This window comes from Myripristis murdjan, chromosome 3, assembly GCF_902150065.1.
Source record: "Myripristis murdjan chromosome 3, fMyrMur1.1, whole genome shotgun sequence".
Classification (NCBI taxonomy): Eukaryota; Metazoa; Chordata; class Actinopteri; order Holocentriformes; family Holocentridae; genus Myripristis; species Myripristis murdjan.
In genome coordinates this window covers 45,731,496-45,750,394 of record NC_043982.1, presented here as the reverse complement: position 1 = coordinate 45,750,394, position 18,899 = coordinate 45,731,496, and the positions used below count along the sequence as shown (strand labels likewise).

At 43.5% G+C, this 18,899-nt stretch overlaps 1 protein-coding gene across 2 annotated transcripts in view; it reads left to right on the top strand.

Annotated features, from left to right (window-relative positions):
- Positions 1-18,899, top strand: part of LOC115376273 (myocyte-specific enhancer factor 2A-like) — a 95,654-nt gene that overhangs the window by 4,061 nt on the left and 72,694 nt on the right. For both annotated transcript variants that reach the window (XM_030075774.1, XM_030075767.1), the window contains exon 2: positions 11,480-11,603. The gene's annotated coding sequence lies outside the window, so the exon portion shown is untranslated. The remainder of the gene's footprint in view (positions 1-11,479; positions 11,604-18,899) is intronic.

Here is an 18,899-nt window from a genome sequence, read left to right as displayed (position 1 = left end):
TGGCCTGCTGTGTTCAGTACGGTACGCCTGTGGGTTCATATAAAATCAGCATATTATATGAGGAAATGAATGGATTTTGACAGCTTTTTCATTTTGCTAATAGCTCTTCTCCTGACTAAAAGCCACAGACTGAAACAAAATAGACCAGTCAGAATATTTGCTGTGAACATTCAACATGTTCTGGTTGATGCTGCTCCCTCGTTCTTGCTGATAATGGTCATGAATGTCGGTCTGTGTTTGGTAATTTAGTCGGCAGATAACGGAGTATCGTGTCATGTCGGTGAGGAAGTCGGCTTTTCGCAGCCGCTGTGGCAGGGACCAACAGCGTTTGGATTAAACGTCGCATCAGCCGGTAAACCAGTGAACCCGGCCGGTGAGTTCCAACACCGCGGACCAAACTGTGACTTTTCTCGGTCGGTTGGAAACAGGAGCTGCCCTCTGCCTCCGCTTTGTCTTCATATTTCATTAGCGGGGTTTGCTGCATGTAGCATCACCTTCAATTACCGTGGCTGTCAGAGGCCTGACGGGGCCTGTCTGCTGCCTTTAGTGATTACAGGCTTCAGGAGGCAGGTAATCAGGTCATGGTTACGCTGTCAGCCAATCACACTGCAGAGACCGCGGGGAGCCGGGGAACACAGCTCTGATCTGCAGGGCAGGACGGAGAATTAGTGCCGCTGAAGGGAGAGAAACGGTTAATATTCTGAGAAAAAAAGCTCAGAAATTCCGAGATTAAAGTTGTAAATTAATGCGAAAGAACGGATAAATTTGTGGGGGAAAAAAATGGAAAATTCTGGGAAACCTGAAAATTCATGCAATGGGATTCAGGAACAAGGAGATCCTGCTGATCTGAGCCCAGAATCAGCAGATTGTTTTCCTCTGAATCGGCCCAAGTCACAGCAACGTCTCTTCAGAGTCCAGATGCTGAGGAGGAGATTGGGGTTCTGGACTCAGACCAGCAGGATCTCCTTCTGACTGGATCCCATCTTTAATCTCAGAATTAATGAGTTTTTTCTTGTCAATTTGCGACTTTATAATCTCAGAATTTTTGAGTTTTTTTCTTATAAATTTGTGAGTTTTGTCTCATAAATTTACGACTCTAATCTCAGAGAGTATCTTTCAGAGATTTTAGTGAGAGTTTTTTTTTCTCAAGAATATTACCCTTCCTCCCATGTACTGTTCAACATCACTGACAAATGCAAATATTTCATCTACAAAAATTAACATTTTGATCAAAAAATATGTTTGTTTTTCCCCCCTTTCCCTCTAAAACCTCTTGGCGGCCGGAGGAGACGCTGATTTGAGGCTGGATTTGACCTGCGGCCTGAATCTCTGATTTCTGCGCACTTAGTCGCTGCAGGCGTCTTGTACTATTTTTTTAGTCTTTTAACTTGATAATTTGCTCCTTCGCCAATTCATCAGCAATTTCGAGATACAGTTTACCTTTTCTGGTGGGCTACATCCCCCTCCATCTTTCCCTGAAAAAGTCTCTTTGATTTCTCCATCGTTTCCTGGAGAATAAGGAACAAGACGCACCTGCTCTTGTTTGCCATCACGGCTCCCACTTCAGGTCGGTGTATTTCCTGGTTCCAGCTGGGAGCCGACTGTTGGGGTCACGAACCAGTTTATTTTTGGTCGAAATGCTCAGAACGATTCAAGATTAGGCTCATGAACCAGCTCCTTGTTGGTGGACGACGCCTTCAGGAGGAACAGGAGCTCCATGTCGGGGCTCCGTTTTAAAAAGGACAATAACATGACCGTGAAATTACTGCACGGTTTCTGCAACAGTTATTTTTTCCTATTCTGTCACCGCTCTGTAGAATAAAATGAAATGCTTGTCATTATCTACAGCGGTGAGTCCACTGACCGCGAGTTAGGCAGCACAGATCTGTGTCGACCTTCTCCGAAAACGTCTGGAGTGGAAGAGAAGTGGTTGTGTAAGGTTTCAATGTAAGAGCTGAAATAAATAAATAAATAAATGAATAAAATCACCCCAGACAGCTGAGGCAGCATCATACACATGTTCTGAAGCGGCACGGTTGCATGGTGACTGCAGATGTTGGGGAGCAAAAAGTCCCTGATTCCAGCTTTTTCATGGGTTTTGTTTTGTTGCCAGCAGTGATTTTATGAGAGTGAGGGTTATATTTCTCAAATGGCGGCGATCTGATTTTGGCAGGAAATTTCTGGTTTGGTTTTTCATGACAAACAGCCTCAGAGACAGACAGTATTGTTTTCAGCCTGGGAGAAATCATTCACCCCTTGTGTGTGTGTGTGTGTGTGTGTGTGTGTGTTTCAAGCTACAAAATAAATGCGCTGGACTCTTTTAGCCAGGTCTGGCATGCACTTGATCAAATTAGCAGCACAGGAACTTTTTGTTGTCTCTAAGTGGTTTAGGGGACATCACGGCCTCGATTACAGGCTGCATTGAAAACTGTTGTTCGTCACACAAAAGGCTTTGTGGGCGCTGCTCTTTGTGAATAATCACATCAAGGTGAATATTTAATTGAAGTGTTTACATGGTTTGAAGGAAGACGGCGATCACAGGAATCCGTTTGATCGTCCCGTCAGCGTTCTCAGGGAGGGACGTGACACGAACAGAGCCGTCCTGCCACAGGAAAACAGTTTGTCCCATGTCTTTTCTCTCGTTCTGTTGTTTATTGTTTGTGTTGATGCGTTTTTTTTTTATTTTTTTTTATTTGTACACACCACCAAGACTGCGGTATTAAACTGATTCTGATAACACCAATTATGACTTTTGTGGGATTAAAATCAGCGTTTGTGTTTGCATGACATTTGCCCTAGTTATAATAATAATAATAGCTGCGTCATTAGATTAAGATTAAGATTACTGCCCTGTGAGCAGACCTGCTGAATGAAGATGTTCACGCTCGTTTTTCCGTTTCCAGACATGATCGCCTTGTTTGACATGATCCCAGCATGATGTTGAGCGTGATGGTAAAGTCCAAAAAAAAAAAAAAAAAAAAAAAACTCACAAAACTTGCATTAAAGTATGACAGGGTAAAAAAAATGGAGCCAGGGGAGGGGGTTAATACTCTGAGGAAAAAAACCCAGAATTTTCGAGATTAAAGTTGTAAATTTATGAGAAAATATTTATAAATTCATGAGAAAAACTTTGATTTCTTATAGTTATTTTATGAACTAGGGTCACTGTGGGGAGAAAAATAAATTTCACAGTCGGGGGAGAGGGGCTAATATGCAGAGAAAAAAAACTCTGAATTTTCAAGATTAAAGTCAGATTTACAAGAAAAAAAAATTCTGAGATTATAAAGTCAAAAATTTGGGAGGAAAAAACTCGGGAAGTCTGAGAGTAAAGTTGTAAATTTATGGGAAAAACCTGTGAAAACCAGTTTGTCCTCCTCCTGTGGGATCCAGTCTGAAGGAAATCCTGCTGGTCTGAGTCCAGAACCCCAACCTCCTCCTCAGCATCTGGACTCTGAAGAGACGTTGCTGTGACTTGGGCCGATTCAGAAGAAAACAATCTGCTGATTCTGGGCTCAGATCAGCAGGATCTCCTTGTTCCTGAATCCCATGTCAGAGTAGGATCTGCTGAGGGGATCAGCTGCAGGCCTGAGACACGGCCAGCAGGGGGCAGCACATGAGTTTTTTTCTTGTAAATTTGTGAATTTTTTTCTTGCATATTTGTGAGTTTTTTTTCTTGTAAATTTGTGAATTTTTTTCTTGCATATTTGTGAGTTTTTTTTCTTGTAAATTTGTGAATTTTTTTCTTGCATATTTGTGAGTTTTTTTTCTTGTAAATTTGTGAATTTTTTTCTTGCATATTTGTGAGTTTTTTTCTTGTAAATTCATGACTTCATGACAGCAGCAGCAGAGACAGCACAGAAGAAGAGTGTAAGGACAATAAGTGTAAGAAAAAGAGATTTTCTTTATTTTTATTCATGACTTTAATCTTGAATATTACCCCCCTCACCCAGCTGTGTAATGTTTTTCTCAGTGGCCCCAGTACACCGTCGTTTTAAAGGCCCCATGGCATGAAAAACGCAGTTTTCGTTGTTTTTGCGTGATGGGGAAGGTCTTGGGGCCACATAAATACTGTCTCATGCATTTCACCTGTGATAAATGGAGAGGTGCACACAGCCCGTTTTTTGAAACTCGCCATGTAAAACGAGCGAATTGCACTTCTGTTACTTGATGATGTCACGAGGACGGTGACTCCGCCCACAGTCCGCCTCCGCTCTCCAGGCAACGAGCTCACAACATATTCACAACGTATTTAACAAACATAACTTACCATTCTGAAACATCCTGTAATAAACAGATTTGAGGTGGTTCGGTGTCTCCTGCCGTCCGTGGTTCGGGATCGTACGGTCGTATGACATCACGCTCAGCGGTAGCCATGACGATCTTACATAATATAGATCTATATAAGATGATAATTCCTGTTTACTGGTAAGCACCGTTTCAGTTACTTGCCTGTGATTGGCCTGACCATATGTCACTCAGAAAACAGTCCGCCAATCAGTGGACAGATGCTGATTCTCTCTTCTGATTGGCTGAACAAACCGTGCTGCCAGAGCTCCTGGATAAAGGAGAGAGAGGAGCTGAGAAAGTATATTTATCAAATGTAAATTTTGCTTCATATCTTGCTATCCACTTTGCTGCTGTAATGCGTGAAATTTCCCCACCGTGGGACTAATAAAGGAATATCTTATCTTATCTTATCTTATCTTATCAGAGCACAGGGACTCAAAACCACAAATAAAATGTTAAAATAAAGCCCTGGGAAAGTGGACAGCATGGGGCCTTTAAAGCGATCAGAAACACTAAAACATGTTTTTTTATGATTCGCAGGAGCTGTTGGCGATAGCACACACACACACACACACACACACACACACACACACACACACACACACACACACTGAGCACATGATGTTGAGCTGCTGATGTTTTGGGTCAAAAGCAACAAGTCTCTGTTTTCCCGGGGTAAAAATCAGCAGCAGGTGAACATCAGCAGACGTGTCGCTGTAGAGCTCCACTTCTCCTGTCGGCTTTTTCTTCTTTGTCTAGACTTTTTCTCTCGTCCCTCTTCATTCAGTACGTTGCACTTTAGAGACCAGCCGAGTCCAGCGTGCACATTTCACGGCCTGGCAAGTCAAAGTCACAAAAAAGAAAAATAACTATCGTGTTAAGCGATAAAAACGATAATAATTAGAATTAAAATTAGTGACGAAATGCCAAAGGAAATAACAATAAAAACAGTAGGAACGATAAAATAGTTATAAACAAGTTCTGGCAATTAAAAACAGTAAGAACACTTGGTACACACTGTTGGCATTTCTCCACTAGTTTTATTACTGTCATTATCAGTGTCAGGCAGGGGCGCCGTATAAGTTAGGACAATTCCAAGGGCCCTTGCCTGACAGGGGCCCCAAAAAATAGGTAAAAATTAATGTAAAATTATTAAACCATCATCAAGTAAATATATATATATATTTCAAAAATAACTGCGAATACTACCATTATGATCTCTTTGTTTTTACTTGTTTTTGGCAGTAAAAGTTAAAAATCCCCATTGACCACAAAGTAACCCCCCCCGACCCCCCCCATCCACATGAAATGGTTTGGTCCTGCAGCCGCACTAGCTTTTCAAACCGATCGGACTTTGCTGTTTTTCGTAAGTTATAAATATAAATAAGTTATCAATACAGTTATCAGTACAATCAGAGAAATGTTTATATTTTCTGAAAATCAGAAGATTAAATTGCAACGACCATATAGGCTCATATCTGTATTTTTTCACCCCAAATCCAATGCCACCACCTGTGAGTCTACAGTTTTGGAGATACATTAGACCTGCATGTGGGACTACAAGGGAGACAGTGAGCAGTAACCAAGTAACTGTCATGTTGTTCTTTTCACAAATATGGGAATGAAAGTCAAAAATATCATTGAAATGCATAGTTTTATAGAAAACAGCATCAAAATTTTTCGCCGGCTATACAAGGGCCCGATAAGATTTCTTTTCATGGGGCCCAAAATCCCTGGCGGCGCCCCTGGTGTCAGGAGTAAACAAATGAAAAGAAATAGAAAGAATAGATGCATGATGAGGTGCAGTGGTCTGAGGGAGGAACCTGAAAGCGACGCGGCCGACACGCTCGACAGTTTCCTTTGAGCCAAATGAAAGCTGACACCTCGCAGAAATTGAGATCACACACCTCAACGGCCACATGGACCTAATTTGTTAAGAGGAGTAATTTTAAAGGAATTAGTCGTGGTGAGGGACTCCTGAACACAATGCCCCCGTCTCACACACACACACACACACACACACACACACACACACACACACGTGACCTTTGCTGACATCAGGCCTTTGTTTCTTGTCTGTGCACTTAAAGCTCTTGTGTCCTAATGTGATTTGGCTGGAATCAGGCCGAGCCGCCCGGCCGCTGTAATCAGAGGCATTTTGCCCTTTTCAGAGATAAATGTGATTATGTGAGGATGAATTTGGTGTACACTGTGTAGTGGTGCAGAGTGTGTGTGTGTGTGTGTCAGTGTGTGGTGGCGGTGTGACTGATATGTGTGTGAGAGTCCAGGTTCGGGTTCAGGTTCAGGGTCAGTCTGGTTGAAATGCCAGAACCTTGAAAAGGAGAGAAATACCAACTTTGTGTTTGACACGTTGGCGTCTTCCCACCGCAGCCGCAAACTGGAAGAACAAAAACCATACGTGTTTCCACTGTCGTGCTGATAGCGCCACCATCTGGTCCTAAACCCGCCCATCGCACGCCGCCTCGGAGTGACCGTCACATGCCCCGCCCACACATGCCGAGGGACCAACAGTAACAACACACAGCAGGAGATGGACTGCTTTTCTACAGCCGCCAGACTGCTGACCACTCAGAAGCTTTACACACACACACACACACACACACACACACACACACACACACACACAGCAGAGGCTACCATGCCAGGTGCCACACTGCCCATCAGGAGAGGTTAGGGGTCCAGTGTCTTGCTCAAGGACACTTTGACACCCTCTGGAGGAGCCGGGGATCGAACCAGGAACCTTCGAATACTGGAGCTGATGGACTTTGGCTGTTCAGTTCACAAAATAAAAGAATCTGCCTCCAGAGACACAGCGCCCCCTTCTGACTGAACAGCCTGAGAGGTGGATCAGGTCTGTGACAGACCTGCTGTGAATCCCTTCAGACGCTATGAGCCTGTTTGTGATAGGCCACGCCCACTGCCACGCCCCCTTTTGCCACCAAGAGGCATGAAAAAGTCAGGAGCTTCCTCCTGGTCTCATGACAGACCTTCCCACCAAATCTGATGAAACCTGATGATCCGTTTGGACGTGACAACACTGTGAGCAGCAGGCGGCCACTAGGATGAAGAGAAATGACACTCGATTCAAGAAAATTCTGGTGTCAAGCTGATTAGGATTGGAAACAAGTGGGATTATCTCATCCCACTGGCAGATTATTATTATTTTTTTTTAGATTGTTGGAAGAAAGACCAGGTTTGAAGATCAGACTGAATAATTTGGTAACGTGGAGATTCTGCGCCTTGCAGTAAATCACAGCAAAACATTTCAAGACATTTATTCATTTATCTGTTTATATGAAAATGCTGCGGATTATTCCTTTAAATTAAAGATACATTGCACACTTTTCTAAGACTTTTGAAAGGACACATGGCTGTTTCCGGAATCAAACCTGTGATTCCTCAGTTACATAACAGCCCCAATCCACCGGGACACCCTGTCAGCTCTGTGTGTGTGTGTGTGTGTGTGTGTGTGTGTGTGTGTGTGTGTGTGTGTGTTTTCCCAGTGGTATTTTCCTCTCCCTCCCAGTTTTCCTGATGATAGAATATTCGGAGCCTTGTGGTAAACAGAAATAGCAGCACTTCTGAAGGACAGGCTTCTCTTTTAGCACACATGCCGAGGAAATAGAGACTGCAGTGTGTGTGTGTGTGTGTGTGTGTGTTTGTTTCATGGAGAGGCTATTTCTAGCCCTCCCTGACTGACTGAGACAGTTTTTTTCCTGTGGTGTCCTGCGGCGGCTCCTGAACTGATGCAGGAGTTTGCAGACTTCTGATATCTGATATTTAATTGTGTGATTTTCATCATCTTGGAATCAGAGTCAGAAATACTTTATTGATCCCCAAAGGGAAAAATCGGGTCAGTTGCTCAAAATCTCAAGAGAAAAATATATGTAAGCTTAATAGAAATTATAAGAAAGGGAAAATAAAAAGTATAAAAATAATGTGCATTAGATGTTTGTAAAAGTGTGTGCATTAATCCTACAGTAATATTACAGCGAAATATACAGAAATAAGAAATTGAGAATATTTGAAAAGTCTGCTTACGTACACCATGTTCACACTGAGGCTATTGTACAGTTACACAGATATAAAGTTATTGCACAGTGAAATAGTTAAGTAAATAATATTTAAATAAAGGGTTAAATAGTTAAATTATTAATATAGTCATGTTGTATTTTTTTTTAACATTTGTGCTATTATTCTATTTTTCTTTTTTGTTTGTTTTTTTATTGATGTTTCAGAATTTATTTTATTTCATTTTATTTTATTTTATTTTATTTTATTTTATTTTATTTTATTTTATTTTATTTTATTTTATTTTTGCCAGATTGCTGATCACCTTTCCCCCCTGGCAAATTCACTTGATTTATTTGATTCAAAAACATCAGAAAAAGTTGATGAGTAAATTAGCAAAATAAAACCTCAAGAATTTGGAAGAAAATGACCAGAAAATTACAAGAAAAGCATGTCATGATTCAGATGATATGCAGAGGTCAGATCAGTGACGCTGGGTCGGAGCTCGTTTAAAGCGTCTTAAAACCAGGGATGTCAAAGATGTGAGCCGGGGGCCAAATCAGGCCCCGAAGCTCCTCTCATCCGGCCCCTGAGATGTTTGGGGACAAAAACAAACAAACACATTCCTAAATTTAAAAAAATAAAATATTTGCCTCTAGTTGTAAGAAAAAATAAGAGCTTTGATGAAGTGATAAATGAATGATTGATGATAAATGATGATGAAGTCAGTAGAATCAGCTGGCAGTGAAGTTAAACCCCGCAGGCTGGTCGCTGCGTTCTGTTAGTTTATCAAAGCTGCTGTCAAAAAACCTAAAGTTTGACATGGAATGTATAATTTTTCCAAAAAGATGGAACATCAGTTATTTTATTTCCTTCTGGGAGGTAAATTGCAAACCTGTCTGCTGTGTGTTTGTTGCATGTGTCTCTTCTGCTTGATGTAATTCTACATTATGTGTTGTTTTCATGAGCCGACATGGAGTTTCTCATTGATTGGTCATTGATTGGTCATGTGATTTAAAATAATAAATCAGAAAGCAGCTTAAAATATCCACGTATCGACCCGGGTCATGATAATAACCCGGCCCCTGTGAAGGTCTCATTTGAACGGATGCGTCCCGCCTCCCGGTGGTCAGGTGTCTGACACGCCTGCTGTAACTCATTTCCCCCTGGAAGACCTTCAGGGACCCCTGGAGGTCCCCGGACCCCACTTTGAAAACCGCTGGGCTCATGTCTTACCCCCTCCCCCTCAAAAAAAAAAAAAAACATGATCGTATTTTCACTGAGGGTTTCACCACATCCAGAGTGACGTCTTCATTCACTTCAGATGGCATTCACACAGACAGCAGCGTGTGTGTGTGTGTGTGTGTGTGTGTGTGTGTGATAACTCAGTTGAGGGTGATAGCTATCTGCTCTGTGAACAGAAGGGCTCTTCAGCAGTGAGTTATTACCACGGCGTGTTAGCGCGGCTGCAGGCCGGGGTCAATACACTTTTCTGAAAAAGAAAAAATAAAGTAAAAATTAAAATCCCCAGTTTGATGTGACGCTTCTCCAGAAAAAGGCCACAAACTGTGACTTCCACAGTGGGTCAGATATCAGCAGTATTAATAATATGGACACCGACTGATGCTGCTGCTGATGTCAGAGCAGCACCGGTGACCCGCCAGTGTCCGGCTGTGTTTTTTACAAGGGTGTGTGTGTGCAGCGGTGTGTGAGGGACGGCTGTCACACACCTGCAGCCGCGACGCGAGAGCAATTCTTTCCTTTAGTTACCAACGTTTCGACATGATGTGATCCTCCTCAGGGTTCATTCATTCAGCCGTGGCCCTCAGCAAGAAACAATCGATCCAATAATCAATGGTCAGTGAGATCAGCTGCTCCCCTGCATGTGCACCGGTGCAGAAAAGTCCCAACAAATGTGGCAACAAAGTGATCATAACCATGAAAAAGTAAAGCAAAAAATAAAAGTAAAAAGTTTGTTTAGAGGGTAAAATCAAATCTTTCAGGTTCCTCATGTGGGACGTCCCGGGACGGCACCGGCGTCCCGATCAGCCTCTTCCACAGAGGGTGTAAATACACCGCAGCCACAATATCACTGTGTAATCAGACCATCAAAGTTTATTCGTACGGCACGGCTCTGACACACAGAGCTCCACGCCACAAAACGCTTTAATAATAAACCTTCATGACCAGAAGGGAGGAGCTGTCAGAGAGTTTATGTGTTTTTATGTTTTTATGTTTCTCAGTTTCTGTTTCTGTATTTATTGTTGTAATATTTTGTATGATTAATGCACATAATGCACACACTTTGATGCAACTTTATAACAAATGCACACACATTTATAAGACACATATTTTTATGTTTCGTATTTCTTTTTCTATTTCTTATAATTTAATTCTGCAACTGCTACTGACCCAGTTATCCCCCCAGGGATCAATAAAATATGATTCTGATTCTCATTCTGTGTTTTTTGTGTGTGATGAAATGCGCTGACAGTTTTATGTCTGATCACTGCAAAAACTCAAAATCTTACCAAGATTATTTGTCTTATTTCAAGTCAAAAATGTCTTATTTCTAGTCAAAATATCTCATTACACTTAAAATAAGACATGATCAGCTCAGAAGTAACTTGTTTTTAGACAATTGTCTCTTGTTTCAAGTGAAAATTTGCTTGTTTCATTGGCAAGATTGGCTTCTTGTTTCTAGCTAATTTTCACTTATTTCAAGTGAATTTTCATTTTTTCCACTGGCAAATTTTGCCAATGAAACAAGAAAATTGTCTAAAAACAAGTTACTTCTGAGGTGATCATGTCTTATTTTAAGTGTAATGAGATATTTTGACTAGAAATAAGACAAATAATCTTGGTATGATTTTGCATTTTTGCAGTGATGACGGTGATTCACACCATAACCACATGTGCACTTACACACACACACACACACACACACACACACACACACACAGAGCTGCAGTGTGATGGCTGGCAGTTCAGAAAAATGCATTTCCCTTATTTTTGGCCTGTGGTGTGTTTTACAAAGTATCATCAATTAAAAAAACATTTGAATCATTTGAATTGAATTAGTCATGTTTGTCCAGGTTTGTAACACAGATCGTAACGACACTGAGAAATGAAGGACGTCTCGCTCTTGTTTTTCTTGCAGAACATCAGAGTGGCGAGCGAGGAGCTGGAGGCGGCGCTCCTGGATCAGGATCTGAGGCGGGACCGGAGCTCCTGGTTCACGTTCGTGTCTGAAGTCGACCTTTTGGCTCATCTGCACGCAGCCGGTAAGCAAAGAAAACAGCTCACCTGCCAGGAAATGAATGAGATGCATTTTTCACTGAACTGCCTCGGCACCAGGTCTCAGTGCAGAGAGGAGCTGCGGGAGCGTTCATGAGGAAGCTGCTCGCTCAGTGATGCACGTAAAGTCTTTTTCAAAAATGATCTTAGTGTAAGTTGCAGCTAACGTCACGCTTTAGTGCTTTCTGCAGACCACCAATCAGCAGCCTGTTTGATGCAGAGCTGCTTTTGCTGTGATTTGATTGGCTGAAGGTTGAGAGACTGAAGTGCATAACGGAGCCCTTCACATGTCTCAAAATTTACTTTTGTTAAAGCGCCTTCCCAGTGATTCTGCATGTTTATCCTGATATCTACAAAATGTACAAACTCCACCTTCCTGCTGCTCTTCAGTGGGGTTTCAGAGCTGCCACATCACTCCTCCTCCCTTTCCTCCAGCCGCTGGTTTCCACTCATTCCACTACGATATGAACATGAACTTTCAGAGCCTTCACACTTTCTTCACTCCAGTTTTCCATCAGCCCAATAAAGTCCTCCACATGAGTTTTCCTAAAAGCAGCAGCACTGTTGGCTTTTCAGGACTTTTTCAAACCCTCCTCCTACTCCACCAGGGAAAATAGTTCCTAAGCGGGGAAACGTTTTGCTTTCCACAGCCGATCATCAGCTGTGTGGTTTCTGAATGTTGAGAAGCAGAACATTATGAGGCGGCTGCTTCAACCACAAACTCACATTTTGACTCTGTGTGTCAGACTTTACTTTTTGATGTCAAATGTGATAAGGCAGGGGTGGCACCCAGTAGCTCCCATTGTCATGTATAAATTATATATACTGTATTTCACCAATTAATCGCCCGGCCGCAAATAGCCGCCGGGTTCTTATAAACGCCTGGGGTCTGCACCCATTTTGCGTATTAAACGCCCACCCGAATAACCGCCGGGGCGATTATTTGCATCATATTGAGGTAACCCCAAAATAAGGCTATTCACCTTATTTTTGCAGAAGTAAACAGTTAACCGCACAATAACTGTGCGGCACTTTTGTTTTCTGTCAAAATAAGAGAGCTAGCTAACGTTAGAAAAAAAGGGTGCACCGTAATCTTAAATTGCCCGACTGTAAATATGTTGGACAGTAACTGTCATCACGATAACAGCCTGGTGCAGGTCTGTGCAAAAATAAATAAAGGCCTGCAGCGAAGAGCCGCCTGGTTCTTTTAAACGCCCGGGGTCCAAGTTGATTTGGCGTATTAAACACCCGGGCGATTAATTGGTGAAATACGGTATATTTTTTTTCTAACTTTGTGACCTTCAGTAACATTTCAAACTGTGTTCTTTGCCGTGTATTTATGGCTCTAGGCGTGTGTTTGCAGTTTACAGAGAGGTGTGATTGTTCAGAATAATAAGAATAGCGAAGAGAGAACAGGGCATGAGGGGGCCCCACACTGAGGTTTGCCCTTGGCCCCAGATCACCAAGTCCGGCCCTGCTCTGAGGCTGAGTGGCTCCGTAAACGTCCATGTGTCACTGGAAACTCTGAAAGTGTGTCGCCGCCGGCCTCTGGGTCGTGTTCTGGCCTCTGGGTCGTGTTCTGGCCTCTGGGTCGTGTTCTGGCCTCTGGGTCGTGTTCTGGCCTCTGGGTCGTGTTCTGGCCTCTGGCTCGTGTTCTGGCCTCTGGGTCATGTTCTGGCCTCCTGCTGGACCTGAAATCACAGCCTTTCTCTCTGACGGAGGATGAGCAGCCATCACGTCGGATCCTTTGGGTTTCAGTGTCATAAAGACTGACCTGCACTGCAAAAACTCAAATCTTACCAAAATCTTGTCTTATTTCAAGTCAAAAATGTCTTATTACTAATCAAAATATCTCATTACACTTAAAATAAGACATGATCACCTCAGAAGTAACTTGTTTTTAGACAATTGTCTCTCGTTTCAAGTGAAAATTTGCTTGAAACAAGTGAAAATTTGCTTGTTTCATTGGCAAAATTTGTTTCTTGTTTCTAGCTAATTTTCACTTATTTCAAGTGAATTTTCACTTTTTCCACTGGCAAATTTTGCCAATGAAACAAGCAAATTTTCATTTGAAACACATGAAAATTGTCTAAAAACAAGTTACTTCTGAGGTGATCATGTCTTATTTTAAGTGTAATGAGATATTTTGACTAGAAATAAGACATTTTTGACTTGAAATAAGACAAATAATCTTGGTAAGATTTTGAGTTTTTGCAGTGGAGCCCCGTCCGACTCCCATCAGCCCCTGCAGGACACGCACATTCATATTGACTGCAAAGCTCTGAATTGCATTATCCGACTGTTTCCTCAGACTCAGATCACTTGCAGAAAGTTTCCAGGGCTCAGGGGGAATATTGTGTATTTTTTTATGTTGCGGTAGGATCGAATTGTTGATCACACGTGTTTATCGTCATACCTTCTCGGTGTGAGTTTATGTTTTGGAGAGCGAGTGGAGCACAATCTGCACATAAACACAGGCCGACCTCACGGCTGCACAATGTTTTCCTGCCTCATGTAAAGCACAAACTGTTGGCCTCCTTTTGCTCTGAGAGTCTTGATTATAGCAAAGCGGTCCAACACGTCTCCAGACCCGAGCCAAAGAATGCTCTTTGTCCCCGGCTCCGTCCCGTCCATCCCAGTAAAAACCACTGAGCCCCACCGCCAGCCACCGCCTCCCCTACTGACCCCACGACCTTTGACCTGAAGACTGCTGAGGTGAGAGTCAAACCAAGAGGAACGCTCAAAAACCAATTTTCAGTTTTGTCTCGGTGGAGCTCCTGTTCACCGGGAGGTCTCTCCTCTCCTTGATTCCTTCCCTTGTTTCGGCTCCTATCCTTGTGTCTTTTTCCTCTCCTCTCCGTGTTTCCTTGTTCCCTCTCTTCTCCTCGTCTTGCTTCCTCTCCTCTCCTTTTTTCCATTCCTTGTTTCCTCTCCTCTCCTTATTTCCTCTCCTCTCCTCTCTTTTTCCCTTTCCTCATTTCCTCTCCTTGTTTCCTCTCCTCTTCTTTTTTCCTCTCCTTTCCTGTATTTGTTTCTTGTTCTTGTTTCCTCTCCTCTCCTCCCACCGTTTCCTCACCTCATGTCCTCTCTTTGTTTCCTCTCCTCTCTTCTCCTCTCCTTGTTTCCTCTCCTCACCATGTTTCCTTTCCCTTTTCCTTTCCTTGTTTCCTCCTAATGTTTCCTGTCCTTGTTTCCTCTCCTCTCCTCTCCTCTCCTTATTTCCTCTCCTCTCCTCTCTTTTCCCCTTTTCTCACTTCCTCTCCTTGTTTCCTCTCCTCTTCTTTTTTCCTCTCCTTTCCTGTATTTGTTTCTTGTTCTTGTTTCCTCTCCTCTCCTCCCATCGTTTCCTCTCCTCACCATGTTTCCTTTCCTTTTCCTCTCCTTGTTTCCTCCCCATGTTTCCTGTCCTTGTTTCCTCTCCTCTCCTCATGTCTTCACCTCGTTTTCTCTCCTTGTTTCCTCTCCTCTCTTCTCCTCTCCTTGTTTCCTCTCCTCACCATGTTTCCTTTCCCTTTTCCATTCCTTGTTTCCTCTCCTCTCCTCTCCTTATTTCCTCTCCTCTCCTCTCTTTTCCCCTTTCCTCATTTCCTCTCCTTGTTTCCTCTCCTCTTCTTCTTTCCTCTCCTTTCCTGTATTTGTTTCCCGTCCTTGTTTCCTCTCCTCTCCTCATGTCCTCACCTCATGTCCTCTCTTTGTTTCCTCTCCTCTCTTCTCCTCTCCTTGTTTCCTCTCCTCACCATGTTTCCTTTCCCTTTTCCTCTCCTTGTTTCCTCTCCTCACCATGTTTCCTTTCCCTTTTCCTCTCCTTGTTTCCTCCCCATGTTTCCTGTCCTTGTTTCCTCTCCTCTCCTCATGTCCTCACCTCATTTCCTCTCCTTGTTTCCTGTCCTCTCCTCTCCTGTGGTCTTTGGAACAGCTGATAATCCCGTGGGATTGACAATAATTCCTGTGGGGTCGCCTCAGTCTAATCTGGCCTGCGTTGTTAAAAACCAGCCAAACCTCTGGCTGCCTGCCGTCCGCCCGCCGGGCCACACAGCCGCACGTCCCGCCGCAGAGGAGCTCAGAAATTACACTCAATAAATACAAACATCAAATAAAACGATTTCCAAATATTAGCCCTTCAGTTTTCTCTCCTGCAGTCGTATAAAAGTGGCTCTGTTGCTGCAGTAAATCGGTTCCCCCCGCCGTGCCAACTCAAACTGTGCGCCGGCTCTCGGCTTAATTAAAGTCGGTGTCGCTGTGCGGAGCCGCGGTCCAGACCCGTCCCGAGGCCCGACGCACATCCCGCCGCTGCCAAACCCTTTATTAATGCGGCTGTGGCTCCAGGCCGGGGGGAGGCCCGGGTCACTCCGGCCAGATCACAACAAGATCTGTAACCCGATCAGCTGATGACTGTTTTTCACTGTCAGTCAGTCTCTGGATTATTTGGTCAGTGGATCAGTTTCTCATCTGGTGTCTAAAGTGAGAAATGAAACCAGAGGCTGATGGGAAGTGATCAGAGTCTGAAGCGATGTCTTCCTCAGTTTGACCTCCAGCTGAAAAAAACTCAAAATATTACGCTTTTAAAGATACAAACAGAGAAAAGGAGGACAGTCTGAGCTTTTTAGTCGTTTTAGTGAAGCTGGAGTGAACAAATGTGTGATATTTTTACTGGATAAATGATTAAAAGAATCAATGATCAATGTTCAGATTGATTACTTGTCTAGATAGATAGATAGATAGATAGATAGATAGATAGATATACTTTATTGATCCCAACCAGGGAAATTCTGGTGTTCCAGCAGCAACAGTAGAAACATACAATAAAGTAAAATAAAATAGAATAAAGGCTAAATATATACAATAAAGACTATAAAGACTAAAAACTAAAAATATACAATAAGGGTTAACCTAAGAAAAAGAGATATGAGATGTGTCTATTGACTACAGTAGCTGATTAATCAAGTATTTGTGTCAATAGTACATAATAAGGTAAGAGAATTTAAATATTTGACTTCTAGAAGTGTGGGAAACCTCTAACATTAAAAGACCAGGGTCAAGAAGTTTGCAGGTTTTGATTTTTTTTTTTTTATTATTATTATTTTATTTTAACTTTATTCAGTACCAGTTACACACCGTCAGAGAGTGTGTGTGTGTGTGTGTCTGACGGGCTCATGAGGATGATGACTTCAGGCCTCAGTTTGTGTCAGTATCAGCTCACAAACATCCAGAGGAGAGCGCCCCCTCTGGTGAGAAAAGAAATTGTACTTTATGGCAGTCGTGGCATGCTCTGTACAGTAAAACCATAGAAACTGAATGATGTTTGTAGCAGCTCCGTTATTAAGACCTCCTCCACCGCCGCCATGTTTGTTGCTGTCAGAAACGTTTGGCTCTGAGCTGCCCTCTAGTGGATTTACTGATGAACATCCACATCGATGAAGAGGATGCATGGAAGCATGTGGGCTTTGATGATGACATCGTTTGAAACAGACGTATTAATTTTCCTACGTAAAGGAGCATAAATGAGCCTTTGTGTACAGCTCCTCATGATCCAGGCAAGTAAAGGAGGTTCACCTGATGTTCCCTCCCCTTTGCTTCCCGACCGCGGTCTGCATGCAGGAGCAGGAAAGGTCACCAACACTGAGGTGTGTCAGCCAATCAGTGATCTCTATTTTAACACACAAGTCTCTGCTGCTGTTTGAACGCTGGACTAAAGTCTGTCTGCTCCAGGCTCCTGGCTCTAAAGGCTTGTCCTGAGTCTCTTCATGAATCCTGGCTGTGTTTTGGGCGTAACATGCAGTGAACCAATCAGAGGCCGTCTCCCGTCCCCTCTAACAGCCAGGTGTGTCCCACCTTGGTGGGCTGCTGTTCTAATGGAGGATTCTCCAGGTAAGAAGGAAGGAGACGGAGTGAAAGCTCCCGAGCAGATCAGGACTCCATCTGAGCTCCCTGAGGTGAAGCAGCGTCCCTGCCCTGTGTGTGGGACAAGCAGAGCGGACGCTCGCCGGCGCCCCCTATGGAGGCCACCATCACTGTCTGATAATGAGCTTCAGACAGCAGAGACCTGCAGCACTGACCTCAGAGCTGCTGTTTGCTGCTCAGTCACTTTCAGCAACACAGCAACACTGCTCTGAGGTCAGCTCATTTTCAGAGCAACACGCCCATGGAGCTCAGAGGGACAGGAGACACTCTGCTGTGTCCACAAGGGGGCGCTGGATGTGGACATGACAGCTGAGAAGACACTGGAGTGGAGCTCAGAGCTGCCTCACGCTGGTTGTAGGACCCAGTGTGTCACTTGCAGTCGGGGCTGTTGCTGTAGCCCCCTTACTAACCCGAACTGTCCCCCATCCTGATGAAACACCTGTGGTGTGTGCAGACGTGCATACATGTGTGTGTGTGTGTGCATGAGAGCGCGGTGCACTAAGTGTTTGGTCGCGCTGCTTCACTGCAGCAGTCAGAGAGTGAGAGTAGGGAGGAGTTCTGCTCTAACCACTGAGCTGAACTCTGCGTATCCCGCACACACAGCCACATGAAAAGGAATCCATAATGCTGTGTGATCCTCTCGTCTGTTTACCCAGGAATCTCAGAGAGCGGTGAGGAGGGGGGGGGTTTGTGCCTGGAGGATCCTCAGGACGGAGGCCTTACATCTCGCATGCCATCGCTTCACAACATTAAAAGGAAGATATTACTTTGCTGAAAGCACAGAATTTCAATGAGCGCAGGAACAAACAGAAATAGAAAAAGAATTCATTATAATTTCATTTGGCAGATCAAAAGATTTGGGCCGAGGCTGCAGATTCTTCTGATGGATTATGTGGCTCCGCAGACTCATCTGCACCGAGCCGAGAGCAGCAGCGTGTGTGTGTGTGTGTGTGTGTGTGTGTGAGGGGTAGGCTTTTTGATTCTGTTGATCTGTTGTCTTACCTGTCAGAGTCTGAAATGTATTTTATTGTGGTTCCCAAACTAGGGAGCGGGGCCCTGCGAGGGTCCCTCCTGTTCAAATGAGGAAGGGCTGTTATATTATTATTGTTATACGTCTTCTACTTATCATACGTCTTATATTTACGATACTTCTCTACCTCTCTCTGCTGCTTTGACGTTAACTTGCCGTCTGGATGCAAACAATAAAATAACTGATCATATAAAAGCAGATCTGTAATGTGAAAGCGTTTGGAAATGTCTCTCATTAAAAGTTTAGCCTTTTAATTCTTTAATTCTTGCGTCGGGCTCTCCAAACCTCATGCATGCTGCACGACTCCAGCCTGAAAACCAGACACACACACACACACACACACACACACACT